Here is a 24182-nt window from a genome sequence, read left to right as displayed (position 1 = left end):
TTTGTTGACTTACGTCAGTCACAGCGCTCCGCCGCCGCTGCGCTCTCCGGGGCGGTTGGCGCGCGCCGCCCGCCCCCCCGCCGGCCTCACCCCATTGGCCGGCGGCTGAGGGAGGGGGCGGAGTTTCGCGGATCCGCGGTCTATGATAGGTCGGGCGCGCGGTCGGTCACACGAGCTTTGCGATTAGCGGACGCGAGCAGGTTGGGGTGCGCCTTTAAAAGCGGGCGGCGGGGGCTTGGGGGGAGGTGTCGGGAGTGGCGGGCGGTGAGGTGGGAGGGACTCGGGTGGAGTTGCGTAACGGGGGCTCCGGGCTGGGGGAGTGGACGCCGCTTAAGGAAGGGGCCATGCCCCACCGGTGGGGCGGGGGCCAGCCGCGCGTCGCGCTCTGCCCCGCCCTGCCTTGGGCGCGGCGCACTTGGCACAAGCAGCAAATAATGGCTTCGGGGAGCGCGGACGGTGCTGGCCGGGGTGGCTCCGAGGCGACGGCAGTCGGGCGGCCCGTTAACGCCGGGGCGGGGAGGCTTCCTTCTTCCCCCCCTCTCTCCCCTGTTGGTTCGGCCCGTCCCGCCCCTCCCGAGCCCGTGACAGGTGGAGCGGCACCCGACGCGTGCGCGCGCCCCCGCCCGCGGCCGTCACGTGGCGCCGCGCGCGCCTCGCGCGAGACTCGCGGCGTGAGGGGTCTCGCGATGCCTCTGCGGCCCCGGGGCGTGAGGGCGGGGAAGGGCCCGGCCCGGGCTGGGAGCGGCGGGAAAGGCGCGAGGGAGGGAAGGGAAGAGGAAAGCCTGGGAATTCGGGCTTCTGGGGACGCCTCGCGCGTGAGTAAAGGTGTGGATTTCTTGGCGCGCCGGAGGGGAAGGGGCTTGGCTTTGCTGCTTTCTTCTCCTTCTTCATGCAGCTGAACGCGACCCCCAGGCCGCCCTGTGGCTGGAGCGTTGCCTGGGCATCATGGAATGGCCTGGGTTGGAAGGCATCTTAAAGATCATCCAGTTCCAACCCCCTGCCGTGGGTCCCTTTCCACCAGACCAGAGTGGTCGGAGCTCCGTTCAACCTGGCCCTGAACAATTCCAGGGATGTGGCATCCACAGCTTCTCTGGGCAACCTGTGCCAGTGCATCACCACCATCCTCGGGTTCCTTGGGTCCTCAACCCTTCCCAGCTCACCCGGGAAGCCGAGGAATCAGTTTTCTCCTTACAGTGCCACGCAGCCAGGAGGCTTTATGGTGTTTTGTTTTTTTTAAGTGAGGTGTTTGTAAATTGTTTGATTGTGGCTCTCCTGTGGTGCGTATGAGAAGGTGAGTCTACTGTGGAGGCACAGCTCATCCCCCTTGTGCTGGAAGTGGATCAGAACGTTGTTCCAGAACAAGTTTGCGTTGCTTCTCCAGTGTCAGGCTGAAACCCCATGTCTGGGCAGGCTTTTCCCATTGGAATTTCCTCTTCTATGATTGCTAGGTGCTCTAAAGCAAAGGTGAAGCCATCGAGTGCCTTTGGAATTATGTGAGCGAGGTCAATGGCCAAACTATGCAAGGGATGTTCAGTCACAGTACTGTTGCTCGCAGAGTCTCCTTTAATTGCTACCCTCAGATCATGTGCTCATTATGTTGAAGCACACTTCTGCCTCTGTAGGTGCTAAGTTAACTCTTATGCACCAGTGATGTTTTCCAGGTGGATCCTCACGTTTTTTTCTGGTCCCGATGGTGCAGGGACACTGACGGGAGTGGAGATCTGGGCAAGACAAAGTCTTGAATAATGCAAACAAAGACTCAAATTAGGATGTCCTGGCTCCCCTTAAAACCAAACTATTGTCGTATTGCTCTGCTTTCTCTTGGAAGTGCAGGGAGAACAGAAGAGCACCTGGGTTTGCTGAGGTTGCATATCTTCATAAACAAGCAGCCAGTTTGTCAGAGTATTTGTATAAGAGTTTGGAGTGCAGATAAAACCCAAGTTATTTTTGGTTCTGGAAATGGGCCACAGTCTACTAATAGTGAAAACAGCTGTGATCAAACATCTGCCTTCTTCTGTGTTGTCCATGGATTCTCTGTCCTGTGTTTTCTCAGCAGTGTTTCCTCAGGTACCGAGCTTGGCACCAAGGACTTCACTGGCTGGGAACATGCCAAAAATAAGGTATTTCAACACAGATTGTTTCTGAGGTGTTGAGTTTCCACTTTGCAGTGTCCCAAGTATAAATCACCAGAAATCAGAGAAGACAGAACCATTTCTGGGTAGAAGGAAGGCATCTGCTAAACTACAGAGCAAATCAAGGGACCGTAGAAGCAAAAAAGAATCTTAGTTCAGTTGGAAATATAATGAGAAACTCACATGCACCTGAAGTCACAACACCTGAGTGACTTCTCTAGTACTGTCAATGCTACTCTTAACCTCCCACATCCTCCTGGAATTGAATTTCCAGATGCCATTTTTTCTTTATTTGATCTACTGCTTGGATGAGTTGAGAGGTGCCACAAAGACCTGGATATTGCTTCAGCTCTTCAAGGCTCAGAGTCTTTAATAATAAGAAAAGCTTGAGCATACACACTGAAGGTGCTTGCAAACAGGCAGGTGACAGTTTTGGGGCTGACAATGATACATGATTACTTGTATGAAAGCAGAGAGACTGTTTCAGACAAATGTTATGCCTCCAGTGCTGAGATATGCCCTGGAAGCTGAATTCAGAGGGAATGTGTCTTTAAATTCAGGAGAAGGAAGGAAACTGCCCTGTTGTTCTGTGTCAACTAAGAGCCACTGAATGACTGTAGGGATGGAGCACCTCTCCTATGAGGAAAGGCTGAGAGAATTGGGATTGTTCAGCTTGGAAAAGAGTGACCTAATTGTGGCCTTCCAGTATCTGAAGGGAGCCTTTATAGGAAAGATGGAGAGAGAATATTTAGTAGAGCCTGGAGTGACAGGACAAGGGGGAATGGCTTCAAACTGAAAGTAGGTTTAGATTAGACAATAGAAAGCAATTCTTTACTGTGAGGTTGGTGAGGCACTGGCACAGATTGCCTAAAGAAGCTGTGGATTCCCCATCCCTGGAAGTGTTCAAGGCCAGGTTGGATGAAGCTCTGAGCAACCTGGTCTAGTGGAAGGTGTCTCTGTCTATGGCATACGGGGTTGGAACTGGATGATCTTTAAGGTCCCTTCCAACCCAAACCATTCTATGATTCTATGAAGTATTAGCTAACTCATTAGGTTTTAGCTTAGTATAAATGTGGAAGTTACCTGTTAGTCTCCAGAACCACTTTGTTACCTTCTGTGTGAAAGCTGTGGACTGATCAGTCTGTGACTGAACACCACTCTTTGGATCCCCCTTTCCTGTGTGTTCCCACTCCCATTAATTTTCCATGCAGTTTCTTTGTGTACATTGTCATGCTGCAAGACCTGCCCAATCTGTTAAGAGACTGAGCACTGCTGGTTCATGCCAGAGAGACCTCAGTGTTCCAGGAAGGGGTTTGGCACTCTGGGAATCTCTGCAGCTTGAAATTGAGATGCCAAGTTAACATGCCACTTTTTGAAAGTAACATTAGAAACAGCAGAAGTTTTGTTTTTGATTTCTCCTTGTAAATAAATACACATCACCTGATGCCTTGCTAAGCTGAAAACAACTCCTGAAGTCACTGCCAGAAGAAGCTGATTTGGAAGGAAGACTCTGCTCCAACAGTGGGATTCAAGCTCTCATCTTAGTGATGTCCAAGGTAGTTGTGATATCTCAAGCATTTGGGTTCACTGACAAATAGGACGAGCCTGAGCACATATATAGGGACACAATCCCAGGAAAAGAACTTTGTGTAGCACAGAACAGGGAAAGGATGACCTGCTTTCAGGTCTGCTTTTTCTTTGTGCTCTCACATCAGTATTACATTTCACTGCCATCAACTCCAAAAATCAAATGTGTAGTTTGCCATTGTCAACAAGGCAGGTACCACCAACCTGCTTTCTCAAAACCACATTTTTTCCTGGGCAAATTGGCTTTATTTTGTATGTCTCTGTAGCTTTTGCTTTACAAAAGGGCAGAGGTTCAGTGCAACATTTCTGTGGTCATACCAAGTGTACTGAAAAGCCAAACTTGCTTCATGAAGGTTTTCTGCCTTGAGAGGATGACTGTGATTCTCTTACTGTCTGACCTCCCCATCTGGTCCATTCTCAGATGCTTGTTTCCAAGAATAAGGATTTAGAGAAACTATTGATTATTTATTAACATATTTAGTGTCACTTCAAAGTCAGGTAGCAAATTTGAAGTAGATGAGTCCCTACTGGATACAATTGAAATCTTATGGCATTCTATAGTCCAAGACTTACTAGCTAGTCACCTACAGCAAGATTCGTCATTTCAGCCCTTAGAAAAACTAAGGTGCTTGAAGTTGGGCATATCAGTTCCAACTGGGCTTTCATTCCTGCTTTTTGAAGTTCTTGGCAGCTGCAAGCCATGAGCTGCTGAGGGGGTGAGGCTGAAGCAGCTCAGGAGGCACCTGTGATCTCTGCTGATGCTGCTGTTCAGAAAGGATTTTGAGGTTTGCAGTCAACATCATGCTCAGAATGGCTCAGAGGACCTCAGACTCTAAGGCAAATCCTTTTGCAGTAGCTCAGGAGCAATGTGACAGGACAACAACCTTGGATGTGTGGGACACAACTGAAAAACAGCAAAGAAAAAGCAGGCAAACCAAGAGAACTCACAGGGTACCATTTTGTGTTGTACAAAAGATAAATCTAATGCCTGCATTTTTGCCATCTTGCCAAATTTTAGTCAAGTTGCCCAAAATGTGTGAGTATGGGCCTATAAAGGAAAGCAGCTTTAAGTAATACAACCTGACAAGAGGTCAGTCAGGGAGAAACCATCCCCTTCATTTAACCTCCCACTTTTATTAACACATGGTTTGTTTCTGCATCTGTTTTCCTTATTGTTCTTTTCTTCATTTACTCCAAGGTAAAAGCAGAAAATCTTGAGTTGTTAAACTGTTTTGTTCTTGAAATTGGGAACAAAAAAGCCCCCAGTACTTCATTTTTGTATTTTAGCAGTAGCTCCTGTGTTGTCAAGGAGTTCACAATAAAATGATCTGCAAATTACATTTTCTTTGTACTTCCCTCATTAAAGTTCTGATGAGTGTGTGTGTGATCTGTGTTATATTTTGGCAGTGTATCGTGGTCAAGAAAGTGGAGGAAACTGATATAAAACTCAAGGGGTTTGTTTTGGTTTGATTTATTTTTTTTCCCCAAAATGCACAAAAAGGCAAATGTTCTTGCTGGCAATAGGGAAAATCAGTGCGTTTGTAGAAGAGTTATTATTGAAAATAGAAAACATTGGGAAAAAAAAGTCATTCTGATACTGTTTATCCTTACATTGATGAAAAAATTGCTCTTCAGTCTCAGAAATACCTTACTAACTTTGGGTAGTGAGGGGAGTAAAAGTGAGCTGATCTAGGAAATGTGTTACTATAAAGACAAAAAGGATATTTTTCTTTCATAAAGTATTGAAAAAACTAGTTATTACTAAATGCTTTAGTTATAGACCTTAATTAATATTACTCTGTCTTGCTTAAATCTTGCAGTCATTTTTGTGTGTTGCCTTCTATTCCCCTTGGTAAACATGACTTTTAAAACCTGGATTGTCTATGAAAGGGTTAATGCTGAAATTCATCTGGAATTTCAGTGGTGGTTCATGGTCAGAAGAAGTGCCCACAGTTACCAGGTAAACACCAATGTCCATCACTGTGCAGCAACATGGAAAACCATGAATTCCTATGCATGACCCTGACTGTATTTTGAGCTGCTCATGAAATTCCAGAAATCAGGGGGGTTTGGATATTCTGTAGATTTGCTGTGTGAGAGACGTTCTCTGCATGTCAGCATGAGCCCACTGACCTGTTTGCTGAAGTGTGACCCACAGAAGAAGAGACTTTTAGAAAAACTACCACTGTATCATGTTTTTTGTGCTCTATAGATCTGTAATACTGACAGTCTCTGCAGAGCTGGAGAAATAAATAATACAAAAAATTATACTTGTCCAGGAAGTGGTTCCTTTATGCTACTTCTGTTAGTAGATTTTTAATTTTATTTACAGTCCTGCCTGTACCTCCTGCCCCTGGCAGCTCTGATGGTGTCCATTCATGTGTATTCCAGATGTGGACTGCTTTCATTTGTAGGAATAGTCTTGGAAGGTAAGTGGGTAAGTGTCTGCCCTCCCTCTAGGAACCAAATGTGTCAACTTGTCACTGCCACCTTCCCAAGAACTCGCCTGTTTGAGAGAAGAGGATCACAAACAGGGATCCCTGCTCTTCCAAAACTGCAGAGAAAGTGGGATTTCTTGCATTCGTCACTATGCAGGAATTTAATGTGTCTGTTGAGAAGCTGAAGATACAACGCTGTGTTTATATTAACTTCCCTTCAGATTGACAATTGTAACTATAGAACTTGGCCAATGCTGTCAGGGAGGGGAAAAAAAGCCCCAGCTTTGTGTTTCTTTAGTGGTCTTGTATGTACTGACTTAAGGTAAGTTGCTGGGCTGATACTTTTGTAGCCAACTGGTTTTCTGGCTTGTAGGTAAAACCAAGTAAATTGCATTTGTAAACCAGCTCTGAGCAAAGGATTTCTGTGTAAGCATTTGAAAAGAGCCATTTGTGATGCTGAGTGAACTAGGTGAGTGGATATCTTGCTAACTTCTGTAAATCCTGGGACAGAATGCAATATTATCCAAAATACATTATTATCTGATATTTTTGTTTTTCTCATGAAGCAGAGGGTGTCATGTGCTCTTACTGGATTTAATTTAGCAGTGTCATAGAAAAATCTTTTCAAGAAAGTATCTGAGAATTATTTATTTTAAAAGCCTCATCCATTGTGTATGTTACTTTTTGTTAATGTTCTTGTGGGTGTCTGAAAGGATAAAACCTTCAGTAACCAAGCTGAAAATGCCTTTTGGTTGTACTCTCTCCCTCCTGTCCATTTCATACAACATCTGCCTGGGCAGCCACTTTGAAAATCGGGTACTTTGCCCAAGTAAGGGTAGGTATTAAATCTTGTAGTTGTGTGGAGATGAGACTTTAAAGGTGCAAATAGCACAAGTGGCTTTGGGACAGAGTTGGGGTTTGGGTTTGTCATAGTTAAGGCAGTGGCTCAAGAAGCACAGACAAAGACAGTTCTCCATCATCCTCTTAACACAGTTCAGGGCTCCCTCAGAGCTATGGGTGAGTCAGGGGGCATTTCAAATAGAATAAAACGTGATGCTTGAGTCTGAGGACTGTTGCTGTAGGACATGCAACCCACCCTTACATTCTTACATTTTTGAATGCTCCCAAAATTAAGAGGTGGCACCCTGTTAATTTGATGCTTAGGACACAATGAATACAGGACAGGCTTGTACCCAAAGCATGTAAATGTGTTCATTGTATGTAACTGGAAGATAACACGCCAAACTGAAATTTTCACATTTTTAATATAAAATGGCTATTATCAAGAGGTAGGTTATGTTTAGAACTTCTCTAGTGGTTTGTGCTCCACTGTCAGTAAGAGTTGGATCACAGAGTGGAGCACACCAGGATGGTGGGAGGAAGACAAGAGGTTTCCACCATCAGCTTGACATTCATAAAACCAAAAGCTATCCCTGCCTATAAGTATGTATTTTCCCCTGGCTTCCTCCACCCATCAGCTGCGCTTCACTTGGGAACCTGTGAAACAGGAAATCCTTAGGAATGGTTGAGAGAATTTCCCATCCTAAAATTTCTCAAGGTGTAGTTCGGTTTATGTTTGAATGTTTGTAGTTGTGTATTTATATAAATAGACTCAGTACTACTGAAATCAGTTTGTGAGCTCTTCTCTAGGAGTGGTTTGGTTTGGTTTTTTGGCTGTAACAAGCCCTGTGGTGGTTTACTCTTGTGAGGAAAGTTAAAATGCAGTGTTTCTCTCCATGGATATATAATCCCAAACTGAAAGCTGAGTGAGAGGAGGGAAATTGCCATTGGTCTCGGTGGGACAAAATGCTCTTGGGAGAAGGAGCAGCAATGGGAAGCTTCACTAATAATGGACAATGTTTTCCAAAGCCTTGATTCGCTTCAATTGGTGCTTTTTCTGCCAGCACTGAATACATAAAATTTCACTAAGTTGTGGATTTAAATCTTTATATGACAAAATGCTTGTCCAGTGGCTTCTTAGTATCAATGAGAAGAAAGTCCCTCTAATACTCCTTCCTCTCAGTCAAAAAAAATCCATATCCCCTGTTGAATTCACAGGCTTACACATAGGAATCCAAGTGACTGGAGGTCTAGAGACCACACAAGTAACGATGCAATTGGCTCTATTTTCAAAACACCAAAAGTTTTGAAAGAACTTGAATACATTTCTTCTTCCCAAGGGTAGTTACACAAAAATGACTGGGGCATAATCTTAAGAAATTTACACTGGTCCTGCTCAGGTTACAGTTGTTTACTGTACAAAATGGAGAACAAATGTGTTATTTTAAAATTTAAATACTATTGTCAACCATGTAATTGGTTCTTTTTTTTATTAAGTGGTTGGTTTTGTTTTCATTACATGTCCCTTCAGTGCAGGCATATTTCTAATGAATAATCCCACCATGCTAAGAAGCCACACCTACAGGTTCTGGAATACCTTCTGAAGAGACTTTCTGCTCAGTACAGATAAAGTCCCATTTTTAATGGATCAGTTCAGATAATCTTGCAAAGTTTGAATGTTTATTGGAACTTTATTCAGGAAATCAGACAAGATACAGATTTTCTTGCAAATTCAGGGTTGTTCCTGGTTTCTGTTACATCTGGAGACATCCTGCAAAGTCTCTCTGAAAACATAACTAAGTGCAATGTGTATCCTTAGTTAAGAAGAACTCTTTCATAGCCACTGTTAAGCCTCTCTTATGAACCAACTGAATTTTTTCAAATCCATTTAGGGTTATTAATTTTGCAATGCAAGTGCTATCTGTCAGTGGTCTGCAAAGAAAGCATGGGACACAGAAGCAGGAGGATTACAGTTTCTGTCTCCCAGGTGGAGGGGTTTGGTTTTAAACCCTGCCATGGTGGGTTGGCAGCCTAAAAGAAAGGGAGAATCTGTCAGGAGCTGCTGTGCTCAGCAGTAGAACAAGAGGCAATGGGAAGAAACTGATGCCCAGAAGTTCCACCTGAACATGAGGAAGAACTTCCCTGTGCAGTGACTGAGCACGGGAACAGGTTGCCCAGAGAGGGTGTGAGATGTCCCTCACTGGGGATATTCTGGAGCCATCTGGACACAATCCTGTGCCGAGTGCTCTGGGATGGCCCCACTTGAGCAGGGAGGTGGGACCAGATGACCCACTGTGGTCCATTCCAGGCTGACCCATCCTGTGATTCTGTGAACAAGGTGGTGAAGAGAGCCAAGGCACGAGGTAGGTTTGGCCACTGGCTGGACAGAGGCCTTTTCTGTAGCCAGTTCTTGACCAGTCCCTTACTCCAGCTCTTCCTTCTGTGGGTGTAGTTTTCCTCTGGTTGTGTAGAACATGAATGTTCTGTTAAAATGACAACGTGTCTGGCAAAAAGCAGAAACGATCATGTGGGATTTGGGTTTTCTCCCCAGTCTTACCCAAACAAATGACTGTGTCAGCACTTTGTCAGAATTACACAGCTGGGTAACCAAAATGACGGTGCCTCAGAATGGGGTCACATGACATGAATTTGGGGAAAGCAAACCCTGCCTCCGACAATCCCTTCCCAGCCACTGTTACCAACCCTCTGCCATCCCTCAGCAACACTGATTTAACTGTTACAACGCCGTGCTGGAAACTGAGGCAAAGTCATTGAGATGACCTCAGCTAAAAACAAAGAAACCAGCTCCCCTCCCTCCCCACCGCCAAAAAAAAAATGAACAAAAACCCCAAAAACAAACAAAAAAACCCCCCCAAACAAAACAAAACATCACCAAAAAAACCCACAAACAAACAAAAACCCCCACAACAAATAAAACCCCACAAACTTCCGGAGGGGAGTTGAAAGCTCCAGACAACTTTTGTGGTCATTATTCCCGTGCCATAATGTGTGGCACACTGAAAAATATTTAAGGGTAACATCATTCTAATATGAAATGCCAAAACGGGTGGTACAGTGATTGTATTATTGAGTATTGTATGGAGTTCAGTTAAAACTTGTCCAGTTAGTAAATCTTGCATCATTGCTGACAGCTGCCTGTGAGGAATCCTGAGATTCTTTTTTAAGGGTGTCCATCCCATTCCTAGCAGTGCCTGAGGAGCTGGGGCACTGCTGCCCAACACAGTAAGACGATTGAATCTTGTGAGGCTGATTGCAGATTGCTATCAGAGTAATAAAAAGCAAGTTAAAAATTACAAAAACCTGGTACCTACAAAAGCTCATGAGCCATAGAAATGACCTGCTACTAACTCCTTACTATCTCTGAGTAATTGTTAATTTGGTTGCCCGTTAGTGAGATTTAAGTTGGAAGAGTTGGACAAATTGCTGCTGGTCTTTATCACGATCTCTCTTTTTGTGCTGTTCCTGCACTGATGGAGCAGCTGTTGCTGGGAATCAAAACCCTGATCCATACACAAGGAGGAATAACTCATTTTTCCAGATAATACTTGCTGGCTTACTTATGTACACACAGAAGTGTACACTTTTCTTTCCTACTGGTCTAAAAGGAGCAAGTTCTGTACAGCTGGGAAGGCTAAAAAGGAAACAGCATTTACCAAATGATAAAATTGGTAGGTTGTATAGGAAAATAATCCTCAGAATATATTAATTCTTAAGTTTAGAAGTATTAAGATTATCTTCCTGAGCTAACCACTCCCTCTCAAGCACAGCTTTGAAATGTTTCCATTATGGAATCATAGATGTCAATTCAGGAAAGTGTTGAAAGTAATGATGAATAAACAATAAAGACCATGAAGGTTAAAGGTTAGAAATTAAACTTTTAACAACTATCTCCTGGCTTTGCAGCCTTAATACGTGCGCTGTGAGATTCCTGCTGTACATTAATATTCAGAAAGTTTTTCCCCATGAACATGTAATTGTTTGTATTAGAAGCTTAACTGGTGTACTCGAAATTAGAATCATGCCTGTGGGTATTTAAAATGGAAGAATAATACCAGCTAATGACTTCAGTGTAACTAGTAAAATTACATGAGGGAGAGCATTTCAGATTCTGCAGATTGGCCAAATTTATATTGATGAGGAACACATAAGATTTAGCTCAGTAAAATTTAATGAAACCAAGCATATATTGAGGAAATGGAAGTGTACAGGCTTATTTGTTGCAATGTGTGGAAATTGGTTAACTTTTTATTTCAGAGATAAATGAAGTTCTGCTTTGTGGAAATTTCTGATTATTTTCTAACACATTGTTACTTCTTTTGATGTAAACAGTTACATGGTCTTGCAGATAGGTTTCTTTAGTAAATTAAATTTATTGAGTGTGTTTCTTCGCAGGCAAACATATTTCTTCACCAAGCCCACAGAGCCATATTCCTGTGCAGAAACAACTGAGCTGGTTTGAAATACAGGAGGAAATCAGGAGGGTTTCTGTTCAGAGTTCCAAATGTTTTCTAGAAAAACACTCCATCACTTTTCTGGCTGTTTTCAATTTTATAGCATCTTTTGCTGCTCAAAGATACACCTCCTCTAAAGAATACACAGCTCATTACCTTGGGCCACGTCAGTGTTCAGGTCCCAGCAAACTCCATTTGCATCCATCATCTGGTTTGCTACAATGTGTGACAGGTTCTAATTCCTCCAAGAAGTGCAACTGCTTCTCACTTTTGTCCTCAGAAGTTGGTGTAACTGCATCCTCCAGTTTCAGCAGAGTTTTGCTTAATCTAAACCATCGGGTTCTATAAATAACTTCTCGCTGTGAAATGTACAGGAGGCAGCATTTTGGATCTTGGTGTTAATTGCAAGGAACCGAGAGGTTCAAGATGAAAATAGAATCCGTATTGTGGACTTCCTAGTGAAGATTCAGAGCCTGAAAAGAGTAGAATAGAATAAAATAGTTTATTTATTTATTTGTGTATTAGTAGAATTAGCTGAACAACTTATAGTAAAATACTGGGTACTTCAACAGTGTTACAAGAAAGGGAGATGCAAATTCAAATACACCCATGCTTTAATGAACCAGTTAAAGCTTTCAGGGAATCAGAGGATGCACAAGTGCTGAAATAGAATGAGATAAATCTCTTTTTTAAAGTTGGACAGTTTATTCAGAGATTGAATCAAATTAAGAGCATATGTGTGATGTCCTACTAGCACAGAAATAGTGTAGTGAATGAACAAAAAGGTAAGCCTAATAATGTTATCCGTAGAACATCTGAAAGGAAGCAGAACAGAACAACATGTCTTAACCAAACAGCTCACAAAGCAGCCCTCTGATGTATCAAAGCTAATTAGGACAGAGTCCAACAATTACAAAAGATATTTAATCATAAAGAGATACCCAGCAATGTTTTGCCTTATCTCTTAAGCAGATCATTAAAGGCTTCCTGTCGTATTTCCTCATGACTTCTTTTCAGGAAAATCTATTACTCTTTCCTCAGGAGGAGACTGAGACCTACCAGAGCACTTCATTTGGCCCCCTCCCAGCCACCCTGTATCCTGTGATCCAGCCAGGGAATAACAATCACCTGCATGAATAGTTCTCACAACAGCAGTGCGCTCGGAGCGTTGCCTTTTCTGATCGTCCTCATCACGCGACACTACGTGGGTTCAAAATTTGGATCCCAACTCTGTGGCACGTGTGCAGACAAACTTCAAGGCAGTCATCCCAGCACAGAGTCAGCTTTTGCCATAGGAGCAAGCTTGGGTACTGCTGGCACGGCATTGTCTCAAATTCCTGAGAAAAAAAATAGGAATTACCTGCAACAGTTAATGCAGGGAGAAGCAGGGCGGGTACTGTACGAGAAGTTTCTCAAAGTCTTTCTGTCAGCACCACCTTTTGCTTTCATATGATTTTGTGTGTTATAGTCTGGGGCACAGTCCTTGAACAAAATGACAACAACTCTTTTTCCATTTAAAGAAAGTCTAGATAGAATAGTCCTCCAGCAGGTTATTGGGGCAGACTTTCATTCCTGTACATATGAGAAACGTGTGGGAATAGAGGTAACCAGCCAGCCTGTATCCCAGACTGATGCCTGAAGGTTCCATTGTTTATTTTTTCACATCAATAACAATATTGTAAAAATAACTTTTCAGCTGAACCGATTTACACACTCTCAGATGGCTCTTGTTCTTTTTGTCCTTCCTTGGCCGTCCTCCACAGCCTTGTAATAGAAATCACTGCACAGTTCTCTGCTCAGCCTTTGGATTTCTGTCTCTTTTTAGGGGAGATGCGTGTGCTCCACAAGTGTGTTTTTCCAGGATTCTTCCTTGTCATGCTGTAAAATTGATGCAAAGCTCATCCTGCCATTTTTCTAAGCAGAGGGAGAAATTGTGTCATCCCCCACAACAGGCCCTTCATTACCACTTGACCTGTCTCCAGTCCACTGTTCAGTCCTATCCATAGGTAACCTCTCTCTTTAATGGAAAGTGTTTTGGTTTAGAAAAATGTCTGTGTTTCTCATGTGGGTTTTTGCCCTCACTTTACTTCAATTTGTACTTCAATAACAAAGCAACTGAATATAATATATAAAAATCCATTTGTTTTCTGAAATTAAGTGAACTTCATCCAAGCTCAAAATCCTGACAGTCACTTTTAACATTTGGAAGATTTTGCAAGCACACACTGCAAAAAATATTTTGACATCTAGGCTGTCAGATAATCTGTCAGCAACAGTTATATCATTCAGGGAGAGAACTGTTAATTTCCAGAGTAATTTATTTGGAAAATAATGCATTTACTGCAGCGAAATATCCTATGGATGCTAGAGAAGCTACTTAGCATTTGTGCAGGCAGAGCAGTTGGCTTCAGAACGTGGGTTATTCTCTTGCAACAAAAACACAGGAAAAGAAATTCTTACCAGAAACAATCAGTGAAGAGCAAGTACCTGCAAAGGGCAGGATGGTCACAGACGTGCAGGAAGTGTTAGGAACTCCATGCAGAAGGATGTAATGCCTGGAGAAAAGGAGAGGAGTGCTCAGGGTCACACTCTTTTCAGAATAGGCTCCTGGGGCACAAGGGATCATACACCAAATGCTTTACTTGGAATAATCTTTAAACACCAGGGAAGTTGTCAGCACTGTGGTGCTGTGCCCAGAAAAAAAAAAAACACAACAAAATCTTCCAATTCTGCTTCAGTTTTCTCTGTCCATTTATTTATCCATTACAAATCGATCTTGTTTCTGTAGGAAAATGTCAGAGCATTATGTGTAATGATGGTGATGATCATCCCCAGAGGGCTCAGAGGACTAAAGCCCAGGTCTTGTCTACTTGTGCTGTTGGATGGTGTCAATCTGAGGCTGCATCGTGTTTCATCTGGCATAATTTGTGCCCCATCCTGATTTACACATAAAATTTAAGTTATAACTGTGATTTCTTTTAAAGAAAATATGTGCTTTTTCATGCATTTTACTGTGTAATTAACAAACAGTAAATTTGTTACCCTGCTTATTGCTTTTGTTGGCAATGATGGCAACAAAAGCTGTGATTTTGCAGGAATAAGCAAGGCCAGGACATGGAGGAAGACTGGCAACTTTAAAGATTATTCAGCACTTAAAGAAAGGTATCTGCAACATGGGCAATCTCAGCTTTCAAATTCTTCTTAACTCTGTCCCTGTCTAATTACTCACCCAAGTCTCACTGGCACTTACCTTTCATTGATGGTTAATGCCACTCTCAGAGCTCTGTCAAGCTGCTTCTTCCAGAGGCTTTTTTTCTGTGCTCCCCCTGATGCAGATGCTTTCTCTTTTCAGTCAGACAAAGCCATTAGATCAAGTTGATGAATTTTGCTCTGAGTTTCCTGTGTTCTGAGTCACTTTTAGAAATTGCAAAACAAAATGTATAAGACACCCTCTTTAGATTGTTAGACCTTACCTCATCTACATCAACCTTTTATTCTGTTGCCATTTTTAGTGGAAAGACAACCTAACAAATTATTGTGGGAACTTCTGTGTTTTATCATTTTCATTTAACTTCAGTGAAACTAAAAAATTATAAACTCTTGCCATATTCATCTTTATCCTCCTTATTTGTCCTTATGCATTCTTTTTTTTCTGAGGCAAATCAGAAGAGGGGGAAAGAAAAGGGTGAGGGTAAAAGGAGGAAAGAGTAAAAGAAGAACAAAACAAAGGAGAAAAAATAAGTTTTTATCCTTATTCTTGGAAATTTTTAACTTGAGAAAATACCCTATTTAAAGGGTTTACAGTTATTTCGTACAGAATAACAGTAATTTTGTCTTTCTAAAAAATTCTCTGCCATTTCTACTGTAAATTAGCATAGCTCCACCCAGGTCAATTGAGGACAAGTTGCACAAACTTTTGCCACTGTATTAGCCCACATTTAATACATTTTAAAATACTTCATCCGAGTTGACAAGATGCACATATGGTTTCTGAGTTATGGATTGAAGGGCTGTAGCTTTTAGCCTTCCTCTCTGTCTCCTCACTGTCATATTTCACTCACAATCTTGCTGCATCAGACTTGGATTATCAGCCTTTTTTTTGTCCATAAAGCATCCAGCATATTAATGTTTTGCATAAATTATAAGAAATTTAATCCAAAATCAACTAAAAAATATTATTTTGCAAAATCGCAGCAGATTTTAAAACTGAGCAGTCCAAGCCTTTGGGAATGTATTGTGGATGTCGTCGTGATTTATGTGCTGTCAGTTATTTTTGTATATGTTGAAAAAAAAACCTGACAAGTTTCTATCTCACATTTCATAAATCAGGGTTTTCTGTATACAGAGCACGTGTCAGAAATCGGTATCTAAACAACATGCCAGTTGGCTTCTCCATGTGGCAGCTTGTAAACAAAAATATTTGGGGACTGCGCATTTGTGACATGACATGTAATGCGATGTAAAAACACCAGTTATTGGGAAATAATCCTGTTTCTCTACATTGCTAACAGCATGATAAATTGTGCTTGCACTGCTGCATCACAGTTCAGCAGGTGGAACTTTCCAAATTCAGGTGGTTCTGTTGTTTTTTTCCAAGTAGGTGTATGGAGAGGTTAAATCCTCTATTAGTGACCTATCTGTGCATCAGAGGGCTATGTCAAAATTGACGTGGTGTTTTGTGCATTTGTCTTTAAGTTTTCCCCATATTAACTGTGTTTTGGTCAGAGACAAATTCTGGTTGTACTGAAACCAGTGAAGGATTTTCCACCAACTTTCAGGGAACTTTCATGGGATCAGGAATCAGCTGTCAGAGGACAGGGGAATCACCAGGGCAAACCATGCCAGCTGTTCACACAGTGCAGGTTCCAAGATGTGAATCAGCACCCACGAGATTTCAACTCGATATGATGAGAACACAAAATACAACACTGCAAAGTATTTCATTCCGTGAAGGCCAAACCAAACAGGACAAGTCTTGTGGAGAAGATGCAAAGACACATTTTTACATCTTCCCAGTGTAAATGCAGCCAGAAAAGGCTAAAAGCAGATCATGTTTAAGGAATAAAAGGTTGAGCAGGATATAGGAAAACTAGAATGAACTAAAAGTAGTTGTTACATGACTGGATGCTGTTTAAATGACCATTGCAGCACAGAGGGTTTGAAGCAGGGCTGAGGATCATCAACAGGCCTAACATTAGTACATCACAAAGTGCAGGACATGAAAGTAATTTAAAACCCCTAAGAATTTTTATTATTAGTCAATGATGCAGGTTCTTTTAACATTTTATCCATTTTTTGGTTGTTGTCAAGCCAGCAAATAAACATTCATAGGATCCTCTGTAAAATATGATTTCTTTTTGTTCTTTTGCTGCTACATCTAGTTAAATAGTCTGGCATTTCTGTTCATGTGTCTTGTTATGTTTTGTGCCACATCCATTTTTGCAAAATCAGACACCAAATAAGGAAAAAACAATTAATGAACTGTGCAATAGGTAAGTAGCTTCCTAGTGTTGTGACAAGGGGGGAAAAATGCTGGTTTTATTCCCATAAATCAAAGTAATCATGCAAATATTGAACTTTATAACCTTAATTTGTTCTCATATGTTTCAAAATTTCGCTGCTACTTTCAGCCAAACATGAATTAATAATGGTTCCAAATGCCTGTAGATTATTTAATTAAAACAGAGTAAATTCATTTTTCATTCTCAGCTAAGTGACATAAAACAGACTTTGCAGGGAGAAGGCCATACTCAGGATTCTGATGTCCCTGAAGATTCTTTATCTCAAGAATTTTAATAAAGTCTTTACTGTTTTCTTCCTTTTGTATTAACACACTCTGTGGTGTTTTGTCTTTACAGTAGACATCCATAATCCCAAATTATATTTCTGTCCAAGGTTTGTGGTGGGTTTTTTGGTAGTTTAAATGTTTTTTTGCTGGTTTTTTATGTCTGACAGTCTTCCTGCAGACTTTCTGTGGACTTTTGTAGTTCAGACTCATTTGTTTAATTGATAAATAGTTTTGCACAAAATTTTGTACTCCCAGCCATAGTTTTGTAATTATTTCAAAAGAAGGAAACTGATAAGTCATTTAGGAAAAAAAGGAAGGAAGCTGATTATTGTCAATTAACATAAATTCTGACATGCAAACACCAGAGAGGAATGAAATAGTGCAAAAGCAGGCTGAAAACAACAAATTGTGGTACTCCTGGCCAACTTCTGTGATCACATTTGAAATACTGATTTCAGTTTCATCTTGTTAGCAGAAAAATAACTAGGGAAGTTACAAAAGAACAGAAAACTGGCAGGGAGAGTAAAAGTTATGATTTAAACAGCAAGATGTAAAAAAAAAAAAAACCCAAACATGAAATTGTTACTGATTATCTTAATTAGCAATCTCTTGAGGAGTGAGTGGAGTTACTAAGCTCCCTAAGGTTTGGATCCCAAGGTTTGACATTATGTGTTTACAGTTTCAGAGACTAAAATTATCAGGGAAAAAAAGGGAATATTGACAGTGTTTATTGTGCTTCCTGGTTATCCCATTCCCAAATTTGCCACATGCTTGTGTGTAGCTCTAAAATGGGCTTAAATATTCAGGATTGATGTACAATTGAAGTAGATAAACTGAGGGAGCCCTACAGCATCTGGTAGGGAACTAAAGTGCAACTCATTAAGTAAAATGAAAGAAAATAGATGAAATTTAAAAATACAAGATTCAGGCTAATTATTAGCAAACATTTAGTTACTGATGTCTACATGGCAGCATAAATCATTCCTTTGAACATTTAAACTAGATAGGAAAAGACATGGAAAAATCGGTGATTAATTCTGTATTGGTTGGATGTATTAGGATGACTACGAGAATAGGTTTTTAATATCTAAAATCTGTACTGCATGCATCTGAAACTGCATATACAGGCATGCAAGGGATACAAGAATTTGACCCTATAATTGGTAAAATCCAATGACTTCAGTTTGGCGAGACAGCACCAAAGCACTCTGTGCTGCATGAGAATGAAGACTATAAATAAGTAATGTATTTATTTTTAAATAAATGGGAACAAGTAAATTTTCCCATATCCCTAAATGCTCATAAATCATTGTGATTTACTGTGTCAGTCTTATTTTTCAGTTCTGCCATCTATTTCAGTTCTCTTTAAAGACTGTACATATGGAGAGATCGACTACAAGATTTTTCAGTCTCTGGAAATCCATACCTGCCAGGAAAAAAATGTCTGGAGGCCAAGATTATCCCTTTACCTACGGGAAGAAGTGGCAGCACTTTTAATTAGGCATTGTCCCAACCAGAACTGCATTCTCTCTGTTACCTCAGGGTCTCTAGGATATAGCCTGCCTTTGTATAAAGATGTGTGTTGAAGATTTACTGGAAGGAAAGGAAATAACAGGGCTCATGAGTAACATTTGATGTGGTTTGGGAGCTGCAGGGGTGGGCAGCTCAGCTAGAGGTGTTGTAAGAAGGGCCCAAGCATCACATCAGCCCAGTTGTGGGTCAGTGTTCCTGCTGACCAGAGTGCTGGGAGTGAACAGGGAGAGTGGAGCTGAACATGAGCCAGGAGTGTGCCCAGGTGGCCAAGAAGGCCAATGGCATCCTGGCCTGGATCAGAAACAGTGTGGCCAGCAGGACCAGGGCAGTGATTGTCCACCTGTACTCGGCACTGGTGAGGCCACACCTTCAGTCCTGTGTCTGGTTCTGGGCCCCTCAGTTCAGGGGGACATTGAGGGGCTGGAGTGAGTCCAGAGAAGGGCAGTGGAGCTGGTGAAGAATCTGGAGCACAAGTCCTGTGAGGAGCAGCTGAAGGAGTTGGGGGTGTTTAGCCTGGAGAAAAGGAGGTTCAGGGGTGACCTTACTGCCCTCTACAACTCCCTGAAAGGAGGTTGTAGCCAGGTGGGTTTGACCTCTTCTCCCAGTCAGCCTGTGACAAGACAAGAGGACACAGTCTTGAGCTGGGCCAGGGGAGGTTTAGGTTGGACATTAGGAAGAATTTCTTCACAGAAAGGGTGATTAGACAATGGAAGGGGCTGCCCAGGGAGATGTCACCGTCCCTGGAGGTGTTCAAGGAAAGACTGGATGTGTCACTCCATGCCATGGTCTGGTTGACAAGGTGGGGTTGGGTCACGGGGTGGACTCAATGATCTCAGAGGTCTTTTCCAACCTCATTGATTCCGTGATTCTGTGATTCAGCTTTACAGAGTGCTTTCTATAAAAAGCTCCTTTTGATGTCTCTCTCAGCTTCATTCTGCTCATTTTTCATATGAAAGCTAAAACTTTCTTTGCCTGCAATTCCTCCATTTTACATCAGTTTGCAGCACAGTGAATTAACTCTTCCAAACCAGGAGTCGATAACGTCTTGCTTCAGGAGGTGCCTAATCACTGTGATGAATTATCCTAAAAAAAATGAGAGACCTTTAGAGATGACATTTTCATTTGCAGTGAGTTGAAGATGGGTTTAGCAAACAGCTGCTTTCCACAACAGCCAGGATTAGTCATCTTACTCTTACATCAAGCATAAAGTAGTTATTTTATATGGGGAATTATGAAAGAGCCAAATAATTCTGGATTATTGATCTATTTGTCTGCTGGGAGGTTGTGAGTGAAAAATCTTTTGCTCTGTTGTTCTTAATTCAGATGTCATTAGTGTAGAGGTTACTCTGGGATCACTATGAAAGAAATTGATATAATGCCCACTGTGCTGCAAAATATGCTTCTTTCCCAAATAAAAATAAATGGAAGTTAACAGAATAAAATGTGATGTTTGGTAACTTAGAAACCAGAATGTTTTTCAGGAGCAAGATCAATCAATGGCTGCTATTAAAACATGGCTTAAGACCTTGTAGAATTGCACTTGATACTTTAGACATAAACAGCCTAACCACAGTGTAATCAGTAATTATTACCCCTGTCTTCTAAAGGATCTATTTGCACTTACTTTCTTTGAGTATCATCACAAAGAAGCTCAATTTTATGTGTGGTATAAATATACTTTTTCTGATTTCACAGTAATTGCCTGTGGTCGTTTAATTTGTCGCTGTGACTGAGACCTTCCCTCATTTACACTTCCAAAGTCCTGTCGACTCTGTGGAACAGTAACATGTTGTGTAACTGCGAAAATTAGTGCAGGGAATGATGCTGTAAATAGCATTTGCACTAAAAAGTGAAGCATTGCTTGCCCTTGTTTAACTCAAGTAATCCAGAGTGCTTTGTAGTAATTTCTACTGTCCGTTTTTCTATATTTAGAAAAACAGCTGTGTATCTTTTGTAATAACCAATAAGGAACTGCAGAAATCTTCCAGCTCAGAGCAGGTGTTCTTGCCTCTCTCCTGATTTACGTGGTGCCAGTTTGCATAATGGACGAGTCACCTCCCAGCACGCAGCATTCCGAGGTGCCCAGCTGAAGCCCTTGGATGCACCTGCCTGCCTGGATCACATCACGCTCCCCTTACATCCCCTTTCCTGCTCCTCTACTCTGCTTTGCTGCCTGGTTTGATTTTGTTCACCTGAAGAGCAGAAACACTTTGGCTTTTTAATTTTGCTACCTCCTTCAAGAATTCCTCCTGTTTCTCTTTATGGTTGAGTAGTTCTAAATGTCCACTGATCCCAGGCCAGAAGGTGTTTTGGCCTGATCAGAGGGGCTGGATGTAGGGTCCATTCCATTGGAAAGCTCCCATTCCTTGTTTCAATATTGTTGTTACATGAGCAACTTCGATCACAGCTGAGTTCTAGGCACAGACCTCAGCACTGCCCAGGAATCTCAGTGTGAGCTAAGAATTTAAAGGGATTTTAAGAAATGTTATCCAAATTCTTCTGATGTCAGCATAAATTAATATGCAGAAGTGAGAAGGAGGATTTTATGTGTTGAACAGTGTTTGTACAAGGAGGCCCTTTAGTGAACACAATGACTTGGAGCAGGCTGTGGCTGCTGTATGTGTAAGGTGCCAAAGGACTTTTCTGTAGACTTTGTTGGAAAGAAATAAAAATCCCTATATATTTTTTTTTCTTTTTTTCAGTGGAAGATGCCATTTATTTTGTAAGCAGAAAGCAGATGTTTGCAGCACTAGACATTGAACTAGGAACTGCCTGTTGACTAAGAGCCTTTAATAAATTCACAATGTGAGTGCTAATGAATGAGTTGATTTTAATATGTATCATATTTCACTGTAGAAACCTCCTTATGTTTTGTCTACCCACAGTTTAATTTTATCCTCGCTTGACATTCCCAGTAGGCAAGGCCAAAAGTAAACTGGGATATCCAGTACTACCAATACAGATAAAAAAAAAGAAGAAAGAGAACCCTGGGATAAATCTGAACCAGCTGAGAGGACAGAGAGCTGCCTGAACCCAAAGCAGACTCCCTAGGAGGTTAGGAAGAACCACAGGATCACCTGCCCCACCTCAAAAGTACGATGGAGTGGCCAAGGTGAGGACTTGATGGAAAAAAGCACAGTGAATTTCAAGCTGAGGAAAGGAAATGTGGGAGTGAAAAACAAGGAGGATCTGTTTTTCCTCAGATTGTCTGGACTCTTGCATTTGCCAGTCCTCCTCCTTGCCAGGAGGGGAAGTGCCCTGTTCCCTGCTTCTTTATGTTCATTCCCAGCCTGGCTTTGTGTGGCGAGGCAGCGACGTTTTTCACTGAGGGACAAATTTGAATTCTTTGATCTTAGTATCCTAATTTCACATTTGCCAGGTAATTAAAAACAGACAAACTTGCACGCACACGTTAAAGTACAGCAATGTATTTATGAGCGTAATTGAGCTGTGATTAATTCCTCACATTTCACTACAAACTAATAAAAAGCCATTAAAGGGCAGTGAATGGACCCTGCCAGGAGCAGGCCCGTATCCCCTCTGTTCTGTGCAGTCTGGAGCCACACACAGTTTTGCAAAGCATGGGCTGACAGGACAGTGTGGCAATATCTCCCACCTGCTTTGCACACGTGGAAGCAGCAGTGCAAGCTGTGAGAACATCGGGTGTCAGAACCCCACAGAGCTCTCGAGTGCCCTGCACCCTCCGGCCTCCGTGCAGGATAACGGCATTCCCTCTGCTCCCGAGACAAAGAGGAGCTTGCTTTTTCTCTCCCTTTCCTTCAAAACACAGACTACAGGGACAGAGGGATGTTATCTTCTTGCTAATGGCAGCATCTCGGATATGGATCACCTCCGAGTTATCCCTCTTGACAAACAGGGCTGTGAAACCATCGCTTGGTGTCCTGGCAGGTCCCTGCCCAGGGAACCCTGAGCAGCTGCTGCCTCCTCTCCACCACTGACCACAGGTTTCCCTTTGTCACCCTGTGCATTTGAGGGGTTTTAATCCACCTGGAGCATGGAATTTAACTGCACAGAGTAGGCACAGAAAGAGGGCTCTAAATGCCACGAGTTCGGTGAGCTCAGTTAAACACAGGAGCACCTGCCAGCTCTTCCACCATGGCCACAACCAGCTCTAGCTAAGAACTTCTGAAATACCCCTTCTGTGTTAAATGTACTGATTCCCTGATGGCCCCTTGCACCATTCGCTCCTGCCCCCAAATCCATGAAATGGTATCATCCAGTTTTGCTCCTCTGACATTTGAGGAGGCAGAGAAAGGCGCAACGAGGGAGTAAAAAAAGTGTATTTTTAGTTCCTTTTAATGCCTTTCAGCACGATTGCTTTCTGGTTTCAAAGGAAACATAACTGAAACCCAATGTGGTTTTGGAGTGAGGAAAATGTTAGATAAAAATTAGCATTTTAAATCAGGGAAATGATTTGTGAATTAAAATACTTGCTTCTTGTGGCTTTGTAGAATCACCTCCCCTTTGCCTTCGGGGTAGCCAGAACAATTTTCAGGCCAAGCCAATATTTGAATTCTTGTTCTTCCCAAAGAAAACTGGTGGGTGGGTTTCTGTCTAGGAGCTAAACCAGAAATTTGCCCTAGGGTTTGGCTGCAGTTCAGCTTTGGGGAGCCCACCACCCCATCTGTCCCACCAGCTTCCCCCAGTAACGGGCACAGGGATAGTGTTATACCAAAGCTGCTCCAATACCTGCTTTCCTGCTGGGAGGAACACAGTCTACAGCAAATAGATAATAGTATTTTCCTTCATGAAAACACTCCATTTTCCCAAAGGAGCAATCCTCTACTTTAGATTAACAATGCTCAGCAGTATCCTCAGTTGGCTGTTCTGGCTACTACGGCCCCAAAGGAAACACAGGGAACATTCCATAAGAAAATATCCTGCAAAGAGCTTAATATTAGGGTTTGTTTTGGTTTTCTTTTTAAAGTTGCTTGTCTTTGTGCTATGGCATAGCCAGCTAAGGGAGAGGTTTCTGCTCTTTGGTTTGTTTAACAAATATGAACAACACCGTTATAGTCAGCAGCTGGAGCCAGGAATGCAAGTCTACCATACCAAACTAAGCAAGGAAGGGCTGTAAGATATGTTTGGTTAAAAAAAAAAAAAAAGATAGATAAAAAACTGCTTCTCAGGCTTCCCTTCCCCTGAAGCCCCAACTCTGCCTGTCCCTGTATTTGTAACCTACAGCCTCCATAGGGTAGGGAACAATGGCATTTGTTCCCGTAAATTCACCATAAGTTTGAGGGACTCCATTATTAACTGAAGTCTAGGAAAGGGAATTCTTTTCAGCATAATTTCCGAAGCAGAAGAATAATATGGGATGGTTTTGAATTGAGAACCAGCGCAAATATGTTGGAAGAGTCCAGGCTGTGGA

General features: G+C 42.2%; 1 long non-coding RNA gene across 1 annotated transcript; it reads left to right on the top strand.

Annotated features, from left to right (window-relative positions):
- Positions 1-719: 719 nt before the first annotated feature.
- Positions 720-18194, top strand: LOC127462349 (uncharacterized). Its single transcript, XR_007900416.1, has 3 exons — positions 720-3688; positions 6052-6148; positions 12511-18194. It is a non-coding gene; the product is annotated as an uncharacterized LOC127462349 (long non-coding RNA).
- The last annotated feature ends 5988 nt before the right edge of the window (positions 18195-24182 follow it).

Source organism: Manacus candei, unplaced genomic scaffold (genome assembly GCF_025592945.1).
Source record: "Manacus candei isolate 608988 ecotype Guabito, Panama unplaced genomic scaffold, ASM2559294v1 h1tg000126l, whole genome shotgun sequence".
Classification (NCBI taxonomy): Eukaryota; Metazoa; Chordata; class Aves; order Passeriformes; family Pipridae; genus Manacus; species Manacus candei.
The sequence above is the reverse complement of the archived record's forward strand: the minus strand, read 5'-3'. Positions and strand labels throughout refer to the sequence as shown.